Raw genomic sequence first — 25,467 nt, 5'->3', positions numbered from 1 at the left:
GCATCTTTAAATGAGCACGTGCCAGTTTACACTAGTTGGGGATCTAGCTCCATATCTCAAGCACAGGGTCACCTTCATCTAATGGGTGAATGTCGCTTTGTTAATTCCCATTTAATTTTCGCCCTTCACCCTTTCCTGCTTTATTCTCTTATGAGACTTTCTGTTGCAGGAGCTTTGTTCACAGCACCTGCAAAGCCCTCTTTCACGTTCACTGACTCTGCTAGGAAGCCTCTCTCCAGCTGGGAGAGCAGTATCAGGCAATTGAGATCTACACCCTCCAAGACTGGTGGAGTACATGAGCCATAGTGATAGCAGACGTGGCAATTCACACCGGAGAGTTGAAGCCTCCTTATAGCTGTCAATTCAAAATGAATTTTCTTGCTATGAACAAAGGCAGGAAAAGCAGTAACTGCTATCAGATGGTTCCCTGAACATGCACAACTCATGAATTCCCCAGCCTTTCCAACTATTCAACCTTTTACTAGTCACAGCTGTTTACTCTAGCTGTGCTTTCAGCTCCTGTCTACAAGCACCAGAGTCCCCTAATCACATACCCTATTACACTGGATCAATCTACTACACAGTCTTTGACTAAAAACATTGACAAGGTGATAGCGGTCCTGTTTGGGACTGCCACATCTCAGATGCTGCTAGCACAACTGGCACTAATTGGTAACTTTGTTGGCTACCTCAGCAGATAAGCCAGCTTCTTTGTGGAGGTGGTCTCTCGAGGCTGAGGCAGAGGTACACTGAAGCCTACTCTACACTACACTCCTCCCCCCGTTCATCTAACCTACACAGAACTGAAGTCGATGTACTTACTATGGTGTCTTCCACACAGTAAGGTTGGCAGGGGCTGCTCACCCATAGATGCCGGCTACTCTTCTCATCCTGGTGGAATATCAGAGTCGACAGGAGAGCACTCAGAGGTTGATTTATCGCATCTAAGCAGAGGCGAAAAATTGACCGCTGGTGGATTGATCACTGCAGCATTGATACACCGTCTAGTGTAGTCAAACCCTTACTGAAGAAGGCTGGAGAAGTAAGCTTGTTTAACACACTATCCAGTGTTTGTTATACATTTTCTGCTGTGCCAGATTCACAGAGGGTATGAATCTCCTCCAGCTGCCAACTCGGGAACATACGTCCAGATGCTCAAATATATTTAGGTGTCTAACTCCCATTGAAATCAGTGGGAGCCAGATCTCAATACCTTCAAGGATCTGGGCCCTTTATCTATTAGGTTAAGCTGTAGAGGCTTATGATTTTGCTCTGGGGGTTCCTGAATTGCGCCCCCCCCCAGCAAAATGCTTGGGTCAATCCCATGAATGATGGTTATGATTGCAGCTATCCCATCCAGCACCCCTTATGGACATGAATACAGGATTTTAGCTACCAAGACTGTCAAGCTAGCTTTTTTTCACTGCCACACAAAACTCACTTAAAAGAAAAGCTTCAATGGAAGCTCAGCCTTTGCTTTCAGATGTGACACAACTTCAGTTTAGTGTTTTCTAAAGGCGGAACTGGTGCCAGAGTGAGGAGTGAGAAGAATAAGTTCATGCTAATCCAGTCACATTTACAAAGCCCTAAAAGGCTGGTGGTTTCCCATCAACTCTAATTCACATGCCTAACTAGCTTTTCCTGGTCCTTCCACGAGATGGGTTCCTCCCTTGGAACAGCCACAAAATCTGCCACCAGCCACTTCAGGCTTCCTTCTTTTCGCAATCACACCTCCCGAGTGGCATTGAAATCACAGAGGATGACTCTAAACATAACATGTTGACCTGACAAAGCTAGGAATTTGGTGTAGAGTCCATGTCATTCCAACAGACGATATGGATGGGTGGGCGGGGGGGGAGGGGAGAGCATCAATCTGACAGAACAAGCCTATGCCATTCTGCAAGCAAGCAAGGGACAGGAATAGGAATCAGAGGGCCTGGTGAGGACGGCAATGATTTACTAAGCCCCTTTTTTCCCAAACACTTCAAAAGCTCTCATGGTGAAATCCTCTTTGAGACCCCTCATGAACAAAAGCAGTGATGCCTCCAGTTTCAGATCCCACATGAGCTACCCAGAAACCTTGAGAGATCACGTTTGTCTGTGGAATGGAGGGAACAAATTTCTAGCTGTGGCATGGGTTGCTCAGACCTGTTTCCAAATCATCCTTGTTTCTTCTCAATGGCATCCTGCTTGGCTTTCTTGTTTCCGGGAATCCTTTAGCTGCTGCCACTTCCCTCTTCTTCCCAAGTAGCTTCGTGGAGCTCACAGAACAGCAGTGAAACATGTGAGGGCATCAGAGTCAATTATCCGGAGTCACTCGTGAGGCATGTCATGTCACACCTGTTGTGTCACACACAGAAAGCAGTACACCAGTGAGCAGCCAAGGCATCAAACAGCAGACTCCTTCTCTGCCTCTTCCTTTCCATCCTGAGCTGAGAAAGCACCAGAACAGGACTCTTTCCATCTTCCCTCTCTTAGGCTTCATATCTGCAGGGGACAGCTTGAAATCTCTTCACACAAATGGCCATGGAATTTGTGCTGAAACAGGGGAAAGCACCTTTGAACAGCTTCTGTGATGGGGCAGCTTCTCATTTTAATGTTTAGACTCGTGGGCTCTATACTGGCCAGTGGCTCTCTCCATACCAGTTCACTACTCTCCTCAGTTGTTTAGCCCCTCACATGCTTTCTGTCTCCTTTCAGAGGCAGTTATAAATAGATCCGCCTGCCTTTTACTATGATACTACAAACACAGTTGACTAGTGGTCAGAACTGGGGTGTTGGAGCTACATTTTCTGAGTTGCAATAAATCCACTCTGCACTCTTGGCTCATTCACATTAAATTCTCCAAGCTCTGGCTCTCTGGAAAATGGGGATAAAAAATCACTTCCCAGACAGGGATGTTGGAAGCCTAATTAATGTACGTGCAGTGCTTCGAAAGCCCTGGATGAAAGGTGCTAAGTAAACACATCAGGATGCATAATACATATTTTTCCTTTTATTAAAATGAGGCTTTTCCACATTCTTCTGTAGTGGAAACCATTTGTTCCATGAGCTGCATCATTTAACGGTATAGGGTGAAACCTTCCTGGGTTTTATGTCAGTGCCCATTGTTCCCTCTGTCCTGTAGCAACCCTTTCACTGACCCTAAAATTACAGAACAAAAGTTGCAGCCATGCACTGCACTAAAATAAAATAGCCTCATCTTTTTAGTCGCACTGTGATAAATCAGAATACTTTAGGGCCCATGGTTGATAAGTGAGCAAGCGGCACTGATGAGACACAGACACAGTTCCAATCCAGCCACTCACCAGACTGTCTTTATCAGAGAGGCTGTATGTTTTCTCTTTGCCACACTCCCACCCTGCAGGATGCAATGTGAGGCCTATCAACAGCAGGTGTTAGTAGAAATATATCAGAAACATTGTAGTTAATTTAAAGCTAATAGTAATTGAGGCCCTGCCGCTGCCAAGAGTTGTGCATATCTTTAACTCTACCTATGAGCTGGCCTGTTGAAGTTAGTGAGGCTACGGGTACGTCTAGACTACCGCGTTTTGTCGACGGAAGTTTTGTCGACAGATACTGTCGACAAAACTTCCGTCGACAAAGAGCATCCAGACACATGGAGTTCTGTCGACAAAGCAAGCTGCTTTGTCGACAGAACTCCGTAGTCTGGACACAACGTTACAGGCAATAACACCTTCTGTCGACAGAACTCTGTCGACAGAAGGTGTTATGCCTCGTAAAATGAGGTTTACCAGCGTCGACAAAACTGCTGAGTTCTGTCGACGTTATGTCGACAGAACTCAGAGGTAGTGTAGACGCTGGTATAGTTTTGTCGACAAAAGTCCACTTTTGTCGACCAAACTAGGTAGTCTAGACACACCCTACTTGTAGTGTGCAAAGGTAAATATTTGCAGGAATAGGGCCTAAATTCTTTGCAGTCTATCAGGAATCATTAGCATTAAGGCTGAAGACAGCACATGTGGCCTACAAAACATAGGAGAACACAAATCCACTTAAGAATGTCTGGCCTCAGAAGACACGGAAAAGAATTTCAGGCCTCGTTGCCCACATGTGCTTCCTTTTTGTGTAATGATGCCTCTGATGGGAACCCTCGCGGTGACTGAATCCAGGACTTTTTATTCTAAACAGGCAGGCTGCTATTGCTTGACTTTAAGCTCCAGGCCCGTTAGCCCAAAAGCAATAGCAGTCTCACACCTCTCTGAGCTACAGTCACTCCAGGAAGACAAAAAGCCACCCTGCGTTACAGATTCCAAGGGCAGAATCTGTGATCATCTAGTCTGTGATCATCTAGTCTGACCTCCTGTATAACACAGGCCTAGGGTGCTCTCAAAATCATTCCCAGAGCAGAGCTTTTAGAAAAACATACCATCTTGATTTAAAAAAGACCAGGGAGGGAGATTCCACCACAACCTTTAGTCATTTGTTGCAGTGGTTAATTGCCCTCATTGCTGAGAATTTATCAATCTCAGTTTTAATATCAGCTGCTTCTAGCCACTGTACCATGTGTACAAGAAATCCCATTATCAAACATTTGTTCCCATGTAAGTACTTATAGACTGTAATCAAATAATCGCCTTCTCCTTCTCTTTGTTAAGTAGATTGAGCTCCTTGAGTCTATCACTATAAGGCATTTGTTTATCTTTAATAATTCTTGTGGCTCTTTGTACCCTTTCAAATGTGTCTTGATTGTGGACACCAGAAGTGGATACAGTAATCCAGAAGCAGTCACATCAGTGCCAAATGCAGAAGTAAAATATCTACTCCTACTCAAGATTCCTGTTTACACATTTATTAGCCCATTTGTCACAATATTATACAGAGAGCTTATGTTCAGCTGATGATCCGTCTCCAAATCTTTTTCAATGCTTTCCAGGATAGGGTCTGTAAGCATGGTCTGCATTCTTTGTTCCTATATGTATATATTTTTATTTCACTGTATTAAAATGCATATTGTGTTTGCACACCTAGTTTATCAAGACATCCAGATATGTCTATGTAGCACTGAATTGTCCTTGTCATTATTTTCCGCTTCCTCAATTTTTGTGTCAGCTGCAAACTTTATCAGTGATGGGTTTTTTTGTTTTCTTCCAGGTCGTTAATAAAAATAAATAATAGAGCCAAAAATGTATCCCTGAGGAACTTCACTAGAAATCATCCACTCAGTGATGATTCCCTGTTTACAGTTACATTAGCAGACCTATCAGTTAGCCAGTCTTTAATCCATTTATTCTCTGCCATGTTAGTGTTATATGTCTAGTTTTTTAGCCCAAATATCATATGGTACCTAATCTAATACCTTACAGAAGTATAAATATATTACATCAACACTATTATCTTTATCAATCAAACTTGTAATCTCATCCAAAAAAAGTTATCATTATTCTGACAGGATCTACTTGCAATAAAACCATGTCAGTTGGCTTTAATTATAGTACCCTCCTTTAATTAATTATTAATCAAGTTTTATATCAGCCAATTGATTCTCTTGGCAAGGAGCACTGTTGTACTGATAGACCTATAAGCAGTAGGTCATCCCATTTACCCTTTTTAAAAACTGGCACATTCAATTTATTCCAGGATTTATTGAAAATCAACAATAATGGTCCAGTGAGCTCCTCACTCTTCTCTTTTAAAACTCTTGGCTGCAGATTAACGTCACCTTTACTACAGTTTAACTTTCTCCTGTGATGCTAGGGTGTATGATATGACTCTACTTCTGTTTTTCCTCAAATATAGAAGAGAAATATTTATCAAATACTTCCGCCTTTTTGGCATTATTTTGACAATTCTGCATTTCCATTTAGTAATGGATCAGCATTATTGTCTGGACTATTTTTGCTCCAAATATACTATAAAAACTCCTTTTTATTGTCCTTAACCCTGCTAGCCATAGATTTCACCTTGTGTCTCTTTGCTTCCCTCATCAATTTTCTACAACTTATATTTCTGATTTTTATTCATTACCAAAACCTTCCCATATTTAAGAGTTTGTCTGTCTGTGTGTTTGTCTGTTTTTTCAAGAACTCCCACTAAATGGTAAGAGCTAGGATCACCAAATTTGACAGACAACTTCTTTCTATCGTAACTTAAAGCAATGTAAGGGTGTGTCTAAACTACACCCCTCTGTTGACAGAGGGATGTAGATTAGGCACATCGCTATTGCAAATGAAGTGAGGATTTAAATAGAAAGAAGACCCAAGGGGCTGGCTGGGTCCAATGTAAGGAGCACATGGAAAGAGGCCCACAGTCAAGAGAGGGAGAAGCTGCCCTAACCAAGAGTATCATGACTCTTTTGTAAAGGTATCAGGGCTCAGGTTTATAAGGCCTGTATTAATGACACTCCTCCAGCCTCGCTGGCACACATGCAGTCTGCCTAACAAGGAACTCACACTGCCTTCCTTCACACCAATATCTACTCACCTCGCAATCACTAATGCATGTTGTCTCACTACTGTACATGAAGAAACTGAGGCACAGAGAGGCTAAATGACTCATCCCCATTCCACTGTCTGCAAAGTCCAAGAATGGCACCCTAACCACTGGCCCATTTTTCTACCAGCACTTGTCCCACTGTGGAAGGATCAGGGTCATGGGAATATTTTGATTGGCAACTCTTTGTGACAGGGCTGGCTTTTTGTTCTGAGTTAGAAGTGACAATGAGGAGCCCCATGGTGCTGGAAACTACAAAGAGCCTTCACAACTGAACTCCACTGTATGCTCTGTTACAAAAATCATCTTCCTGAGCTGCCCTTTTTGGCTTGTCTCTGGAAACCCCCTCCACACACATACACCCATGCATTATTTTGTGCGGGTCTCTGTATCTGGGACCCAATTTGAATTCATTCTACTCTATCTTTAAAGTCTCTTCTCAAAACCCACTTCACCAGAAAGCTTTATAAACTATTTAAAAACTAACCACAAAAAAACCTACTGTGTAACCTTCATGTAAATTTTACTTCCTCTCACCAAGTCCCTCCTTGTGTTTGTCATTTCCTCCTGCAATATCTCTCAGAGCAAGGAGTCTGGTCAAGATCCTCTGGACTGGATATTTGTCATCTAGGTCAGTTTCTGCAGATGGGGGAGCATACAAGTTTCCATAAACTTCCTTTATAGTTCTCTAATCTTGGGCCACATGGTGTGGGTCTAATCACAAAGAACAATTGCATTGTGTTGACTGCAAATGCCTAAGAAGCTATACCAGTAACCAGAGCACACGGGAGTTCAACTGTGTCCTGGTCACACCTCCTTTACTTCTGTGACAACCTTTACCCCAGGTGCTGTGAGGTACAAGAGGCTTTCAGGAGGTGGAGATGAAATGGACTAGTACAGCCCTGATTCAGTGTGGGTTGTCCACTCTAATCACAGTGCCATAAGATTCTGAAACTTGGTTTAAATGTTTGAAACAAGGCAGCAAACGTTTATGAGTATATACAGGTTGAAACTCTCTAGGCTGGCACACTCTGGTCTGGCAACATCCATGGTCCTACATGATTTTAGTTAGCTGGGTGTCCACTTATCATGGGTGTGGCCAAACTTCCTGCAGTCCCATAAAGTTTATTTACAGCCACCAGTCCTGGCTCTCCGTGTTCTGTGCTGTTATTTAGCTCTAATTTACCCCCTAAATGTCTTCTAGGAGCCCAGTAAGCAGTGAAAGTGTTGGTAATGCTGCTAGACAATATTGATATCCTGTGGTCTAACCACTGGCCCATGGTTTGGCACCGGTCAGGTCCCGAGGGTGCCAGGCTAGAGAGGTTCAACCTACACTGCAAGATGGCCAGCCAGTCAAAAAGAGTTAAAGAAAGGTCTTGGAGCTTAATGCAATGCACAGAGCATTTAACGATGTAGATACTCAGATGAAGAGCCGAGGTTATTTCTTTGCTCTTTCACTGCTCTGGTGAATATACTGTTGAGTTTCATGAAACTTTGTCTGAAGCATCTGGTGTGGTCAGGAATAAGGGACCTTTCGGAAAAGGCTTTATTTTCCGAAAGATCCCCGTCTAGACTGGTGCTTTTTTCCGGCAAAGCCCCGAGCCGGAAAAAAGTGGCAGCCATGTTCATGCAAATGCAGCGGGGAAAATGTAAATCCCCGCTGCATTTGCAATTCCGACTTGTCTAATCTGCATCCCTTTTCCGGAAAAGGGGTACAGTGTAGACACAGCCGTTGTGTCACTAATAACGCCTTATGGCTAAAGTAGTGATTTTCAGAGCATTTGTGGCAGGGGTAGGCAGTAATTTTTAATGCAGGGGAGGGGGGCACTCTAAGGTTTTGGTCAAGGGCTATGCTTCTATGGCGGGAGTGTGGGGTTTGAGATGATGGGTGGGCTACAGAAGGGGGCTTGTGATAGAGGACTGGGGTGCAGGAGAGGGTGTGGGGTCTGAGAGGGAGTTTGTGTGAAGGAGGGTTATGTTCTGGGGCAGGGGCTTAGGGTGCAGGGTCTGGGAGGGAGTTATGACCTGGAGGAGGTGAGGAGAAGAGATACAAAGCATTTAGATGGTAGCCTGAGGCAGGTAGTTGGAGGGCGGGAAGGGAAATGTCTGTCTGTGAGGCACTTACCTAGGCAGCTCCCAGCTAGCAGCCCAGCAGGAACCTGAGACAGGCTCTATGCCTGTCTGCTGGGCTGGCTGCTCCATGTGGCTCTGCACAGGGAGGGAGAGGTAAGGGTGGGAGAAGGTGTCACACCGCTGCCCCTGCCTCCAGCAAAATTCCTCAGCTCCTATAGGCCGGACAAAGCGTCTTCCTCCCTCCCAGCATGCAGAGTAATTAGCAGCCTGATGTTTAAACCAGCATGAGCTGCTCTGTAGTTAGAGTCCCAGGGAGGTGGGTGGAGGCTGGATCGAGCAACTTGGTTTAAACATCCCTCTGGCCGCATCTTGCCCATCCCGATCTGTGGAGACTGGGGTAGACATGCATATGTATATTTTCTTCACAATGTACAAGTTGATTTCTGTTCATTAATTCTCATATTATTCACCCTATCAGAGTTAGAAATTTTAACCAATCTCTCTCCCCTTTGCACTTACTTTTGGTGTGGGCCATTTGTGCAGCATTGAGACTGTTCTACAGTTTATAAAGCTAGCGGTAGTTTTATGTGTAGTGTAACTTTAGGAGGTTGTAGCATATATCCTTGAGTGAGATTATACTTTTCTCCAGGAATGCTGTGAATATGGTTTGTAAAAGGAACAAGGAACTTGCCACACTCAGTCAAACCTTATTTTAAGCCAGTTGCAAAGTTCCTAAACCAAAATGTAAGTATCAGCAAGTCTGAGCACCTGAGGTCTGATTCCATGAGCTACTAAGTGCCTCTAGGTAATGCTAGACTAGTTGGGAGGACATTAAACTCATGACACACAGTGCATAGTCAACCTGTGGAACTCCTTGCCAGAGGACGCTATGAAGGCTAGAACTATAACAGAGTTTAAAGAGAAGCTAGAAGAGAATTCATGAAGGTTAGCTCCATAAAGTCTATTAGCCAAAGGGTAGGAATGGTGTCCCTGGCCTCTGTTTATCAGAGGCTGGAGATGGATGGCAGGAGACAAATTGCTTGATCATTGTCTTCAGTCCACCCCCTCTGGGGCACCTGGTGCTGGCCACTGTCGGCGGACAGGATACTGGGCTAGAAGGACCTTTGGTCTGACCCAGTACGGCCATTCTTATATTCTTAACCTATAGTCCATCTATTCAAGTATCTTGTCTCTGGTTGTGGCTTCAGAAGGCGGCTGCTGACTGGTAACTAGTCAGTTGAGAAATGTTGAAAGAGAGGGAGAGCATGCATTTCTCATCTCTGTGGCAATCAGCTTGAAGCCTGAGGTATGATTATCTATATTTTACCCTACATAAGAACCTAAGCTATTAAGCACCACATAAACCATCTATAACCTTTGACTAGAAGTAACACGTGGCTGCTATTCCCACTCACTTCCAGGTCTTATAAATGTGTTCATTGGTCTATGTAATTAACGCACTGTGTATAGCAACCTTTAGAGGTATGTAGAAACGTATCATAAGATGCATTAGAGGCACAGAACTTGATTCACTGTTTCCCTTATGCCACTCTGTCAAGATAAATGGGCATTATAAAAACATTCTGAGAATTTCTTCTGTCCTGGGGGAAACTTCACTGTTGTAAAAGTGCCATAAGGGCCCTCTGCCAACCATGTACATGGTATAGTGGGTATGTTTGCTTCCTATGTTCCCCTGTGCAGGGCACTCTGGTCACACATCTTCCCTGCACCAAAGTATAAGTTAAACCACTGCGAGGGTGCATTAACTTACACCTAGGTAGAACCTGTGATGGGTTGGATCACAGAAATCCCCATAGGGTTGTCCCCCAGGCTATGTCTAGACTGCAGGCTTCTTTCAGAAGAAACTTTTTTTGGAAGAGATCTTCTGAAAAAACTTCTTCTAAAAGAGAGTGTTCACACACAAAAGTGCATCGAAAAAGTGATCTGCTTTTTTGAAAGACAGCGTACATACTGAATGGACGCTATCTCACATTTAAGCTGTGATTACTATGGACAGAGTGGCCACTAGGGCACCTGTGCTTTTTCCTCTCTCCTCTTCTTTTGAAATAACTCCCTCTTCCCTGTCCACACATGTCTTTTCCACGAGGCGTACAGATAGTTCGGAATAGCTTGCTAGTCCGAACTATCTAGCCCGTGCCGCGTGTAGCCGCGCGGCACGGGGTTCGCACTAGCCGGCTTTTAAAAATGGCGGCGCCAGCTTTATGCTAATGAAGCCCGGGAAATTCAAATCCCGGGCTTCATTAGCAAGTTCGGTATGTTCATATGTTATTGGTTTGAGTACTGAGCCATTAAGATCCTAAAAATATCACTAATGGCCCTCCTTAGCACATTTAGAATTAAAAACAGATTCACGCTTCATCTTTCTAACACTGCACACAAGCATGATACTTGCACAAAAATACAATATACTCATTCAGCAGATTGTTACTTTAAAACTGATAAATTGATATGTTACATGATGCATTTTTCATAAAGTGTCTTTGAGTTATGCATATTTATATTCATAAGCCAACTTTTCATAAAGCACGGGGAGCTTTGATAGATGATCAGCCAAATACAAGCAGCATAAAAGCCGCTTAAATTTGCCATAAAACTCCCTCTCTGCTCAAAGTCTTACAATGTAAACGCTAGCCAGGAAGATTATGGGAAGAGAATTCATACTGCATAAATAAACAATACTGGATAGCTGGTTCCTTTTGGGCTTTGGCTTGCCAACCCTTTTAGTGATGTGATGAATACACTAGCAGCTTACACAGTTTACAATCACTGCTCATTGTCTTGCAAACAATTCAAGCATTACGTCTACTTTTCCTAGCTCAATCACCAATGAGGCCAACAAGCAGTGTGGACTCGCACTTCCAGACACAGCTCCTGTCCTGTCAGTGGGGAATGGAACTGCAACTCAGGGTAAGTGCGGATCGGGGAGTATTCAAAGTGTTTGATTATTGAAGAAAATAGCAGGGGAAGGGAAATTAAAAGAACAGAGAAAAGGAATAGGGAAGGAAAAAGGAGGACAAAAGCAAAAGCCTTAAGACGGGAAAAGGAGAAAGGAGATGGAAAGAACAGGTAAACCATCATCACTTTATTTCCACTCTTCTTTGTTCCTTAATGGAAATGAACGTAACTGCTCACCTTGCTGATGCCCAGTTGCTTCACATCCCTTTTCCCCCAACAACATCTCTCACTCCAAAGGGATTAGACATGGCAGAAAAGGACCGCAGAGGACATTCCATTCTTGAGGATGTGTATGATATTCTCACTTAGCCACAACACTGAGAGGTGGGAGAGAAGTTTGGAAAAGTTTTTCTTGTGGTTTATGTTCTGGACATTCACGTGAGCATTAAAAAGTGTTTTCCTATTACAGGACTGGGAAATAGAGGGAATTTTGAGAAGACAGACTTCAGCCTAGATGCCCACAACTACAGAGAAGTTGCCAGTCCTTGCTACTTGGCTTGGTTTCTTGCTGCAAATAAAGACACTAAGAATATATACAGGAAGGGTTTATTAAAAATGCAACACCTCTAGGCTGACAACAAATTGACACCACAAAGGAAGACACTACCCCCAAGAATCTTTGGAATGCTTTCAGGAGACTTTCAACGCCTATTATTATTGTTTCAACAAGCAGATGATGACACGGCCATACCTCTGTACATTAGTTTATTTAATATCTTCACCTCCACTAAGAGCAAGTAAATTATGTTGATACGATCAGTAAACATATGCATTCTCCAGGGCCTCCCATGATCCTGCCAAGCCAAGGGAAACTTTAAGGAAAGTTACAGGCTTAATGCTTTCATCCCATAATGTGCTGTGACGGGGTCAGAACAGAAGGCTATAAAAAAGTAGTGGAGGGGCGATATATAAGCCTCAGACTGAGGAGATCTCTGTTCCCAGGCTAACAGGGAACCAGCAGAGGCAATCAGGAGCAGTGAAACATCTGGAGCTAATTGACCAGACCTGCAGAGTCAAGCCAGCCTAGGCTAATTTGGACACCTGGGGGTAATTAAGAAAACCAGTTCAGCCTGGAGTAGCAAGAAAGAAGCTTTGCCTACAGTGGGGTGGCTGAGAGGATGGAAGAGGGCACTGCTGGGAGTAGGAGAAAAGGAGACAACAACTGAACACCAGGAGGACGAAGCAGAGAGAAGGAAGGTGCTGGGGAAGGAGTTGGGAAGCAGCCCACAGGTCTTGGAGCTGACTTACAGCAGGTGTTGAGAATTCACACAGGCAGCTACGATTACAGGACCCTGGGCTGGAACCCAGTGTAGAGGGTGGGTCAAGTTCCCCCCCAACACCCACCTCCCCACTTTCACTTGGGGAAAAGGATCGTGGCGTTTATTCCCCATTTTACTATATACTTGCCGATGATTAAAAGAGCTCTACAAACAGCAAACTAAAGCCCTGGGTGTGGTGCTTAAAACTGTGGGCTGCTGTGAGCCTCTGAGGCAAGCAAAATCTGCCAGGAAGGGCAGGAACCACCAAGTTTTCATAGGAGCTTTGTCACAGTGTACCTATGGCTTTCATATTAAAAAGCTAACACATGACTAGCTTATAAAATCAATATACAAATAAAAATAAAAACAAACGAGTGAAAAGGAAAGAACCAATGGAAAGACCCCTATATAAGGCCATAGTGTCCAACACACTAGCCAGTAGCCACGTAAGTCTATTTGGCTGGTTGAGTGTGGCTAGTTCGCTATAGCAGTGGCCACTGTAGTGGCTGCTGCTTCAGAACTGGTTGGCCATCATGGATATAAGGTAAGGTTTTATGAAATTAGAAATTCATTGAGCACAGTATTCAGCCCATAATTTGTTATTAATGGTCATTCTTTTTTACATTTTTGACACCACTACAGGGATTGGGAGGGTTTTCTTTTATTTGCAGTGGCAGAAGCCGTTCCCTTCCCCCATTCACAGTTACTATATTCAAAAACTTCTGAGTGGATCTGGTCCCTGGGAAGTTGCGGCAGACAGGAGAGGACACTACAGGTTTCCTTTTACTTTGCTGTCTCAGAATGAAGGACTCTTCTAGCACCACAATCAGTCTTTGTTTTGTAGAATGTTTGCACTCGGTTTGATTGGTCTTGGCTCTAAAACAGGGGTCGGCAACCTATGTCACGGGTGCCACAAGTGGCATGCAAGCTGATTTTTGACTGGCACGCAAGGGGGGAGCTCAGCTCCCCCTTCCCTGCCCCAGCAGCTGCTGGAGCCCTGCAGTCACGGTGCAGCTGCTGGCTGGAGAACCAACCCTGGCTTCCCACTGGAAGGGGAGGGGGCAGGCAGAGGGGGCTGAGGTGACCCAGCAAGTGGAGCAGGCAGAATGACCCCACATTGGGTTCTGCGTCCCTGGGGCTGCCCCTGCCTAGCCTGACTGTGCAGCTCCCAGGAGCTAAGGGTTTACCACACAACCCCCTGACTACAGGTTCTGCTTCCTGCTCCGGGAGGGGGCGGGGCTGGAACTGTTCTGCAGATCCAGGGCTGGATGGCCAGTCACAAGCTGCTGCCACCTCCGGGATGTGTGTGGGGGCAGGGAGCCCTTTCCCCAATGCCCTGCTGCACCTGGCCAGGCTGGAACCAGCCCTGAGCATCCCTGGGCTCTGCCCACCCCAACCCAAGAGCAGCAGCTTGCAGGTGAGGGGGTGAGCCACGGCAAAGGGCTGGGCCAGGCAGGGAAGTGACTCTGACCCTCACCCACAACCCCTCCTCACCCCAGTGCTGCCCCTCAGGGCTGTGAATCTCAGCGCTGCTGCCCTGCCGATGTGTATGCTGGGGGCACAGGGATGTTGCGGTAGGAGAGGTGAGGGAGGATGCAGAGGCAGGATGGGAGTGAGACAGGGGTTGCACAGAGGAGGATGGGGTGATGCAGGGGATCGGGCTGTGGGGGTGGGATCATGGGGCCGACGGGAATGAGTCTGGAGCAGAGGGAGGATGTGAGGGGGGTAAAATTTTACTTTGCAGAAGCTGCACTTTCCTTTACTCCCCACTTCATTGTCTCCCTCCCCAGCTAGCTATTTGGCCGCATTCTCACCCTTTCTGCATTATTCCACTAACCCCCAAATGTCTGCTTGTACCCCCACCCTACACTCTCTCCTGCCACCAAACTCCCTTCCGGATGCTGCTCTCCTGCACCCTACCTTCTGCCCAGATCCTGCACTCCCATCCCGCTTGCGGGCAGCTGTCCCATACTCTGAACCCCTCATTTTTGTTCCCACCCCAGAGTCTAAGGAGGTCCACAAAATCCATTAACTCTGGAACCCCAGAAAAATAAATCTGGCCTATGGGAAACCCTGAACCTCAGTCCTCCTTGGAGCGCTAGAGGATTGAGGCATCTCAGTTGGGGGCTACATCAGTATGGGTGGGAGGAGGTTTGAGTGGGAGGAGGTGTGGGTTTTTTTTTGTTATTTTGCTTCTCACTTGTGTGATCCCACAACTGATTTTTCTGTTAGTGACCCCTGACTCCCCCCCCCCCCCCAAAAAAAGGTTCCCCACCCCTGCCATACATAAAGAAAACATTGAAACATTTTTGGGTTGGACATAAATTAATATTTTACTTTATTTAAAATTAAGTTTGATAAACTAACATGAGAAAGTTAAAATGCTTAATCTGTTTAATAAATTAAACTGTTCTCCCTAGCTGCAGCTGGTTCAGAAAATATGGTCACCATTCCCAGCCTGTCCCTACCCCCTCTTCCTCTCGGCATGAATATTCATAAATAGAAGTAAGTAAGTTAAATCTTGGCACACCCCTTCTGAAAGGATGACAACCTCTGCCCTAAAACAAGAGTTGATGGCCGTGAGTCTCTGCTGGCTTGTGTTTAGTAAAGTCATTGAGCTCACTTTGTGTTGGCACTATTATTTTTTAGATTGGAGTCACTCTTAGTAGTTTCTGTAAGCACCATTGTTCTAGAAAGGTATTGTGCCTTCTTACTGCCATCCTCATTAGCTAATTTCTAGCTCTGAGCATTAGTAGTATTGTACTTTTCTGTTAAGACCCATCAATGACCAAAACAAAATCTGAAGAAACAAAGCCATTCCACTCCAATCTGGAAAGTCTGAATAAATTACATAATTACCACACTGAAAGTGTAACAATTCACTGAGGGAAGCTAGATAGATTAAGATGAGGGCATTCAGGTTGTATAATTCATTACAGGAAGGTAACGATGGATAGGAAGCATAGGTTGTAAATTTTCTTGCCTCATGGATTTCAAAGCTGCAGACTTTTATATGCAAAGTTCTCTTGATCTGGTTTTGTTTGGGGAACCCCTCTCAAGATGGAATATGAGTAATTGCAACCTAACCCACAATTCTCTTATTAAATATCTGCTTTTGAAAATAGGAAGCTCTTTGTCAAAGGCAGGAAGAAACCATTAGAGTCAGGGCCTCTTTTGACTTTAAGGAGCTCTATAAAGGAAAACTTTAGCACTAAGTCTTTCTTATGAGTTGGTGCCGTCTCACACAAAGAGGGCGTGATAGTGGCTATAGTACCACAGGACCACAGCTGTTGCTGGACCAAAGAGACCTGGTGGAGAGCCAGAGGCAGGAGTCCTGCAGGGGCTGGGATCCCTGCCATGGGAGTCCTGCTGAGCCAGTGGCAGGGCAGCCAGAAGGTCAGCAGGCTTTGGCGGGGCAGTGGTCTGCTGAGATAGGGTCAGGATCCCCAGAGGTGGAGCCAGGAGCCCCAGCAACAAGACCAGTGCTGTCTTAGGATTCCTGACCTTGCCAGCCTGACCAACAGCTGAGCAGCAGTCTGTCATGGGAGGTGGGAGGGGGTGGAGGTCCAGGGGTGGGACTGTGGGCTGGTAGGGCTGGTGCTGATGCAGCAGAGCTGGTGGGAACAGGAGCACCAACAGAAGGGCAGTGGTTTGCCACGGCAAAGCTGAAAGCCCCAGCAGCAGGATCACGGGCTGCTGTGGCAGGGCAGCAGGGATGGCTGCATGTGGGGAACCCGCCAGGAGGCCAGACCAGGAGCAGAACTTGGCGGGGGGGGGGCAGAAATGACCTCCCCTGGTTCAGCAAAACCCTCCTTCAGGACTACTCAGGACCTGAGGGTGCCAGACCAGGGTGGTCCAACCTGTAGGGGTATTATAGGCAAGGTTTTCCCATTGCAACCATTAGGACCTCAGATGTGTTTGGTATCAGACGGAAGGTTGCACAAACCAAGGTCGAAATTTTTGAAGCATGAGGTGAGTGAGCAGGGAGGCGGTAGATGACTGGGAAGATTTTTTTGATTCCTCATAGTCAAAGGCATTCCCAAGTCTTCTAGTACTAGGATCAAGAGGACTAGGCCATTCCCAAGTCAAAATGTGGACGCAGAGTTTATTTTCTCCATGCCGTAACTTTCTTCATTTCTAACCACTCCTGAATTTCTGTCCCTTCATTCTTTACCCTGACAGCTTAGGTGGGGACATGGGGTTATCTTCACTGTTTTCACGGTTTAACTTGCAAAAGTGGCCTTTTGAGTTTGAGTCAGTTCTCCTTTACATTGGAGTCCTCTTTTTTTCATTGCATCTGGTGGGTTCCAGTCTACCAGAAAGCCTCCACCTAGAGAAAACTTATGAGGAAGGCTCTTGTCCAACAAGCCCATTTTCCCAAGCAATTTGGGCAGCCTCTTCCTAATTACTGGTGTCCCAAGAATTATCAGCTTAATTTTGTTCAGGACTCACAAAATGGTCAAAAAAAGCATCCAAGGACCCACTGAATCCCACAATTCTGTGTGCCACAATCAACAAAGGATTTTTGAATGCAGCGCTCTGCAGGTGCTGCTGTAGGATGAAGAGGCTGGATAGGAAGAATTAGAGCTTTCTGGTGAAAGGACTAATAGGCACATGGTGCATTCAGAGGTGCCATTTGGATCGCTCTCCACAAGAGCTCTTCCTCCTACTGCAGAATGCAATTGCAGGTTCATATCTCCAACTGCCATTTACTCAGGGTTGGAGAGGAGCCACAGCAATGCCTTTGGAAATCTGGGAGAAGCTCAAAGGGAAACCCTTCAACTCTGTCAGAAGATAGTGAGGGAACCTTCCTTTGGAGAGGACAACCTCTGGAAAACTATTGCAGGTCCCCAAGAGATATGTGATTGAGGGGGGACATGATAGCCGTTTTCAGGTATCAAAGGGGTGTCATAAGGAGGAGGGAAAAAACTTGTTCATCTTGGCCTCTGAGGGTAGAACAAGAAGCAATGGGCTTAAACTGCAGCAAGGGAGGTTTAGGTTGGACATTAGGAAAAAGTTCCTAATTGTCAGGATAGTCAAACACCAGAATAAATTGCCCAGGGAGGTTGTGGAATCCCCATCACTGGAGATATTTAAGAGTAGGTTAGATAAATGTCTATCAGGGATGGTCTAGACAGTATTTGGTCCTGCCATGGGGGCAGGGGACTGGACTCGATGACCTCTCGAGGTCCCTTCCAGTCCTAGTATTCTATGATTCTAAGAGACACCCCCTTGTAGGGCTCAAAAAATAGAGCCGGAAGATTCCCCTTCCTCAACTTTTTTCTCACCGTGGCCAGCTCGTGGAGGTTTATTTTGAAATGCCAGCTCTCGTCAAAGTATTTCACTAAAAAAGACTTGGCAGGTTTACATGAGCTGATGTCAGTGCAGAGCAATTTCAGCAGCACTTCAGTTCAGTGGCCATAAACCATGTGATATCATACTCACACACAGAGATAGTCAAGATTTGCAGAACAAAGGAACAGCTGCTCCCCCCCCCAAAAAACCCCTTAAATCCTAATAACAATCACAAATTAAATCTGATAGTTCTTGAAGGAATTCCCTTACACAAACCAGAAATATCTATCATGCCCACACTCAGGCTAAGAGCCTGGCTAGTGCTGGGATATTGCACATTAGGTGGCCGTTTTAATTTTCCCCTGGATCATTACCAATTCATGCACCAGGCTTTATTGGAATTGTCCATCGCCTGATGCCAAATGTTGAAGGAATGCACCAAGGTGAGGGAAATGCACCAAGGTGAGGGAAATATGTTATGCTTTTTCATATCACCGTGAACATTGTTTGAATGCTTGAAGCCTGTGATGGAGTGTTTGTCTCAAGAAGCATCAAGCTTCCCTAGCAGCCAGGTCCCTCCTGCCCCACAGCTGGAACAAGAATGAGTGAGTCTCTCCTCCCACCCAGGAGCTGTTAAGACCCAGCTGAGGGCTGTATAAATAATTGGCCATTATATGCCACAGCTGCTTACTCCACAGCCCCAGACCACTCCCAGGACTGGATTTAACCCTTGTGGGGCCAGTGTGGGGCAAAGCGGTGCTGGGGAAAGGCAAGCAGAGCTGGGAAGCTCTGGCCAGGCAAGCTCCCAGGCTGCAGGGCCTGAGACAAGGCCTGAGGGTACTAGTGTTGCAGGAAGGCAGCCAGGGTAGGCAAAGGCAGCAGGTCCACAGACCCTTGCCTATGATGAGTGGCCATTTCGGGCTGCAGTTGGTCCCTGAGGCACAGGTTAGATAATGACTGGCAGGTAGGGTCATGAAGGCAAGGTTGCTATATGGTATTGGGGGTTCCCAGTGGGGGAGGACCCCAGAATGTGGGGACACTGTGGCAGGGCAGTACCCAGAAAGGAGGGTGCTGCAGTCTGGGAGTGATGTGGGCCATAATGTAAGATGACACAACCACCAGTAAGAGCAAGTGAGACAGAAGGGGGTGCTGCAGGGCTGAACTGAGTTGCTTCCCTGAGTGACCAGCAGGAGGTGCTGCAGCACTGAGTTGACCTGTTACATAGCCCTGAAGATGACTTTATTACTCTTTGTCTTCTATGCTTTCTTGTAATTGTGCAGTAACTAAAAGCACAAGTGACATGCCTGGGAAAGGGAGTCCCTCTGGGTTGACCACTAGTAGGGAATATAAAAAGCAAAGTTCCACCCAAGTCAGGAGAAGTGACTGAAGAAGTGTTAAGAGAATGATTGAGTTAGCACCTACGTATTATGAATCAACAGTCCAAACAAGCTGCTGCTTCCAATTGCTGATTTTTATTGTTCTCAAACTTGCAACATCCCTGAAGAGTAGCTTTGGAAGGAATGGTACAACATCATTAGATGATCCTGATGTGGCAGGTGACACAGTGTTATTATTACATGGGGCATTTCTGTCAGGAATGTTAAAACTAGACAGCATCCCAACCTGTAGAATCTGAATAAAAAACCCAGCTTCCAGTATCCACTGGGAGGTTGGTTCAGGGCATTGGAGAGATGAGGGCAGCTGTCAAGATAAGTTCTAGTGTCAAAATTCCCTAAGCTTGCAGGTGTTTAAAACCAGGGTTTGCATGCAGGGGTATGTCTAGCCAAAGCATGACATTTCACCTCATTCTACTGATTTTGAGTGTCCATAGAAAGTCATGCTATTTTAGGATATTTGTTCCATTAGGACCATGTTATAGGTGTGGCAAATGAAGACAGAAACCATTTCTGAAGTAGGACACGAATCCACTTCTAACGCCTCACAGAGGGGGAGGGAAGGAAGGAAGGAGAGCAACCCTTTTTACAAACCTTTTAGCCCATCACAGGAGAATCATGCCACCTGTCTGCAGCATTCTCAACTCCTGACAGCTTAGGTAACGGAAGCCAGATAAACTACTGTAAACCTGATTTAAAATGATGTTAGAATGTCCATATGCAAAGCTGTGCCACGGAAACATAGCCTAAAGAGCTGATGTTGCACTGATGTAGTTTCAATCTCAAAGCCTACCTCAATATAGCCTCCTAGCCATCCTCATTTTTTCAGGAAGAATGGCTCTTGTGCAAGAGGGGGTTTGGGGCAAAAAGGAGACATCTACACAGCTCCTTTTTGCGCAAAAGCCTCTTGTGCAAAAACAGCTGCTAGTTGTAGAAGCTATTTTATGTTTAGCTAGAAGCCATCTTGTATATCAGAAACCATTTCAGCTTTTCTCTCAAGCACGTAGACCAGCGTGAACTTTCTGTCACCCCGTGAGAAGAGGCCTACAGGATGGGCTATTGGTATGTGTTAATTGGGCTGGTTGGGACAGGAGATGTACTCCCTCGTACCTGTCCGCCATCTTGTTGATAAGGCTTTGTTTTTCCAAATTTAATTGAGGATTTCTGTAATTGGATGCTCTGACGTCAGACTGTTTGGCTAAGGGTATAAAGATACTAGGACTGATTGTATTAGCAGCCTTACTGGGCCCGGCTCTGCTGTGACCACGTTTGGCTCATGCTATGCTTTATTAATTAATAAAGCTGTTTGTTAGCTGCCTAAACACAGAGGAGCGTGTTTTTGCTTCGACAATTTGGAGGTTCCACTGAGATTCCTAACGCGCCACTTGCCCGTATGGACGGACCGGCACTCCACTTCCAAACCTCTCAGAGCGCTCAATAGAAGGTAAGGAGATACCTGTTATGAAATCTCCTGGTGAGGACTTAGGATTTGGAGTGACGGCCGGCCATCGGGGTAAGGGGAGCTACGGAATTCAATTTTGTGGAGCGGCTAACATTTTTGTCTGTCTGTGTCTGTCTTTGTCTATTAGGCCTGTCTTATGTGTCACAGTTCCAAAAGGGCACACCGGTGTCTCTAGTGAGGCAGCCATGTGCTGGACCCTCTGTGTTCGGACGCTAAAAGCTGATGTGGTGCCATTACTCTCTCTCAGCACACGGAACTGTGGGGAAGCTTTGTTGTCTCTCTCTGTTATTTGTGGGCGTAGTACTGACCTCTGAGGCTAACCCCAGGCCATAGTACCCCATTCTGCCAGGCTGTCTCCAGGCGCCAGGACGTGGTGTTCTGCCGGGCTGGGGCAGGTGCCAGAAACCCCTGTGAGCCAGATGGACCTTGAGTCCAGTGCCTCGCAACCAAAAGGGGGGGGGGACCAGTGCGAGCAGGTGAATTCTTAATTCGGTGACTCACAGAGCGAGCAGGCGGATTCTGATTCAGTGACTCGCAGAGCAAGCAGGCGGATTCTGATTCGGTGACTCGCAGAGTGAGCAGGCGGATTCTGATTCGGTGACTTGCAGAAGAAGGTGTAAGCAGGCGGACTTTTAGTTCGGTGCCTTACAGAATTAAGCGCGCGCAGAAAATGGGGGTAGGTCAGTCTACAGGAATTCCAGTGCCCTTATGATAAGTGCCTTCTGGTATAGGATCCTAATGAAGTCTGATATTAAGTGCCGGGTGTCTTAGGGCAGCGTCACTTAATAGAAACCCATGGAAACTGGAAAATAAATAAAGATGCATCTAAATGTGGAAACTGTAGGAAAAATGTGAAAAAGGAGAAAAAAAAGTGTGAAAAAAAAATGTGTGGGGAAAATGAGTATGAATGTAATGAGTGAAGAATGAATGCCGCTGCATAGGTCTGAGACTTGAGCTGATCCCAGCTGCACCAGGGCTCTCCCACGAGGGAGCTCTGAACGCAAGGAGGGGGGGTCAGCTGAACCTCGAGACTCAGCGGATATGTGAGGGAGTGACGACTCCCCTTATTTCATGAGCTGCTAAGGTCTGACACTCTAGACCCAGCAGACTCTTTCTTTGGAGTGTGTAAAGTTAGTTTAAGTGGGGGTTAGTCTAAGCACCACCCACCCCCCCACTCTGCTGAAAGGCACCCCTGTGTACTACATGTATGTGCATAATGGTCCAAGGACCTGTACGCATTTAACAAATTGGAAAAGAAGAAAAATTAAAGCCCTGAGGGATAAAAGTGAAGCTCAGAAAAGCAAAAATCCGCCCTGCAGTAAGATAGGTAACTTAAAAGTTGCTGCAGCACCTCTGTGCCAAAATAATGCATAAGAAGTGGGGAAAAAAAGAAAATAAAATTCTCAGTTGGCACATCCATATCAACCAAGCTTGGGGGGAAAATCTGGCACAACATCACCCCTCTATCCCTCTTTATAACACATACACAGGTAGAGAGGAAACATGAAAAATAACTGAAAGGAATTAGCTCTTCCCTTTGAAAACACGGGCTCCTGTAACAAACTTGCCCGATCCAAAGCAAAACACAAAGTTTAAACTAAGTTTAACAGTTTAAGGAAAGTGTTCCTCCAAATCCTAAGGGGGAGGGAAAAAAAACAAAAAAACCTGCTTTAAGAAATGACTCCTTGTTTCTTGCAGCCTCTTTTAATCATCTTAGCAATGAAACAATCAAGTTAAACATTTGGCTACAGACACTTTGTTAAATCTATTAAAGGGAAAGTAAGGAATTCTACTGAAACTTAATTGGTTAACCGCATAAAAGAATAGAATCTATACATTGTAAATTTGTAAAACCTGCACCCTAAGGGTTAAATGTGTCTTCCAAATAACCTAATTATTGTTTAAAAAATCCAAGCCCAGAAACTTCAGTGTTTCTGTTCAAGGCTGAGCTGATAGCACTTTTGGCTTGCTTTCAGATCCAAGGTTGTGTGTGTCTGCAAACTGCCTGTCTGTTCTGGAAGGGGGGGAGCACTGTCCCCCATAAGTAAGTCTGTAACATTGCATGTGATTCTTTTCAGGAAAGGAAAACCTTTTTGCTTGCTGGAATAGTAACTAGCAAGCACCTTGTTCTAAGAGTTTCTGTGGCAGTAAAAAAAGCCTGGTCTGCAGTACAAGAGGGAAACTGAGGCATGCCACTGATAAGGAAGGCTAGCAACTCAGAGGTAATTCAAGAGAGTGGAAGGTCACGAGTACCGATGAAGCTCTCTTGTTCTCAGAAAGTTACAGCTCACTCGCCCATGGAAGTGGTAAGGAACTAGCTGTAACTAGTTCCCCTAGCAGATCTTAGGCAGTATTTTAAGTTATAATGGGTCACCCTGACGGGGGTAGAAATGTTTTCTTTGTCTTTTAGATCATCAAGAAGTGCTAATATCAGCTGAAAATTAACTGAAGAAAAAAAAACCATGGTTCTGTGTCATGACATAATAAGTTTGTGTTCTGTGTTCTGTCCAGATTTGTCTTGTGTGTGTCTTGATTGTGATATATGTATTTCAAACGTTGTGTGTACAATATTGTTGTTCTAATGAAAGAATAATTTAAGTCCCTTGAATCATCTTAACATTGTGCTTTATATAAATGGTTCTTGCCTTTATAATTCTAGTAGAGTTTTAGTAGCAGGCTATGCAGTTTGTACTGTCTGGAATGTAGCGGAATCTGCTCCTCTACCTGCTGTTTTTCCCTTCTCTCCTACCATCATCAGCTCCTTTGCCGTCTCTTTCAGAACTGGCCCTCCTGCCAAACCAAGCCCCAGAATCAGAAAAGCAGGAGTGGAGACTGGCAGGGTGCACCTTGCACCCAGACCACTTGTGGTGCAGCTCTGATGGCCACATTGTTGCCCCAGTGGTCTTGCTACCTCACCTTGCCCCCGTACTCCCTGGATTGTCGCACGTTGGCAAAGGGGGGGGGATGGTAGCAATCCTTAAAACAAAATTGGTTTGCTCCCAAATTCTCCCAAGCAGCCAAAGATTACTGTCTGGCTTGCCCTGTCTACCAAGCCCACAACGTGGGTAAACCTGTAAAGACAGTTCCGGCAACCAGACCTCCGCCTTTGGGACCATTTCTGAATTTACAAATGGACTTTATTCAATTGCTTAAATGTCAATCTTTTGAATAATGTGCTGGTTATTGTTTGCTTGTTTTTAGGATGGGTAGAAGCTTATCCCTGCAGGAAACATGATGACATCACAGTAGCTAAGAAACTTCTAAATCATTACATCCCATCATAGGGAATACACCTTGTGATCTCCAGTGATAAAGGTACCCACTTTACTAGGCAAATTGTTAAAAAAAAAAAAAAAAACCTGGAAAAGTACTACTCGACCAGACAAGCACTGCACTGTGCACGACACCTGGAGAGTGCAGAAGCAGTAGAAAGATGAAACAGGATTTTAAAGAACAAACTTGCTAAAATATGTGAGAACTCTGGCTTAACATAGATAGTAGCACTTCCGATTGCCCTAATGAGCATGAGAGCCACTCCTAATCAGAAAACTGGACTCAGTCCACATGAAATTGCACGTGGCCGACCTATGAGACTGTAAAGCAGCCCAGAAATTAACCTGGCTGATGCCACACTTGTTAAAGGAAGCATAGTCAAGTATTGCCAGGAACTTATGAGGTGTGTACAGTCTTATCGTTCACAGGTTAAGGACGCCTTCCAGGAGGCCCCGACTGAGCCGTGCCTTAAACTACAATCAGGAGACTGGGTTTGCGTGAAAGTTCACCAGCAGAAGACTGCCCTGGAACCCAGGTGAAAGGGTCCCTACCAAGTCCTTCTGACCACCCATACTGCTGTAAAGTGCGAAGGATTGCCCACCTGGATTCACGCATCCCACTGCAAACCCGTTCCAGCCCCTACAGAGGTTGGCCCCAACAAGGAGCACTGCAGACCTGGTAGCAGAGACCCAGGTCCAGAAGCAGATGGGAATCACCACAGACCTGGTACCAGAAACCCAGGTCCAGAAGTAGAGGAGGATCAGCGCAGGCTTAGTACCGGCAATACAGGCCCAGAGCAGACGAGCCTGAGAGACCAAGGCTAAGGTACCAGCTGCGGCCCAGAAGAACCTGCCAGCGATAGGTGAAGCAAACTACGAAGTCCTGAAGAACAGCCAGCATGAGGCTGGACAAACAATTCATGTTGAGCTTATGCTTAATCTTGTTTTTAAAACTAGCAGTTATAACCTATATGGTTCAAATGTGTTTATGCTTTTAATGAACCAAGTTTCCCAAGAATTTAATTCCACAGGTTGCTGGATATGTGCTCACAGTCCGGTACATTCAGAAGGAGGCATCCCAATGATTCCAGTCCCACTAAACAACACTCAAATGAATGGCACACTGTTTAGTGAACTAAGCCAAATGATACTTGGCAGGATAAAGGGTTTACTAACCCAGGGTATATCCGCCTAGCCTTGACCCCAATTGGAAAGTACTGCTGGACATGTAATGGTTCAGGAGCCAGGGTGAGAAAAAATCCCAAACCGATGGCCCTGGACTA

The sequence above is a fragment of the Pelodiscus sinensis genome, chromosome 1 (genome assembly GCF_052426305.1).
Source record: "Pelodiscus sinensis isolate ZL-2025 chromosome 1, ASM5242630v1, whole genome shotgun sequence".
NCBI classification, from domain to species: domain Eukaryota; kingdom Metazoa; phylum Chordata; order Testudines; family Trionychidae; genus Pelodiscus; species Pelodiscus sinensis.
Note: the sequence above shows the minus strand (reverse complement) of the source record.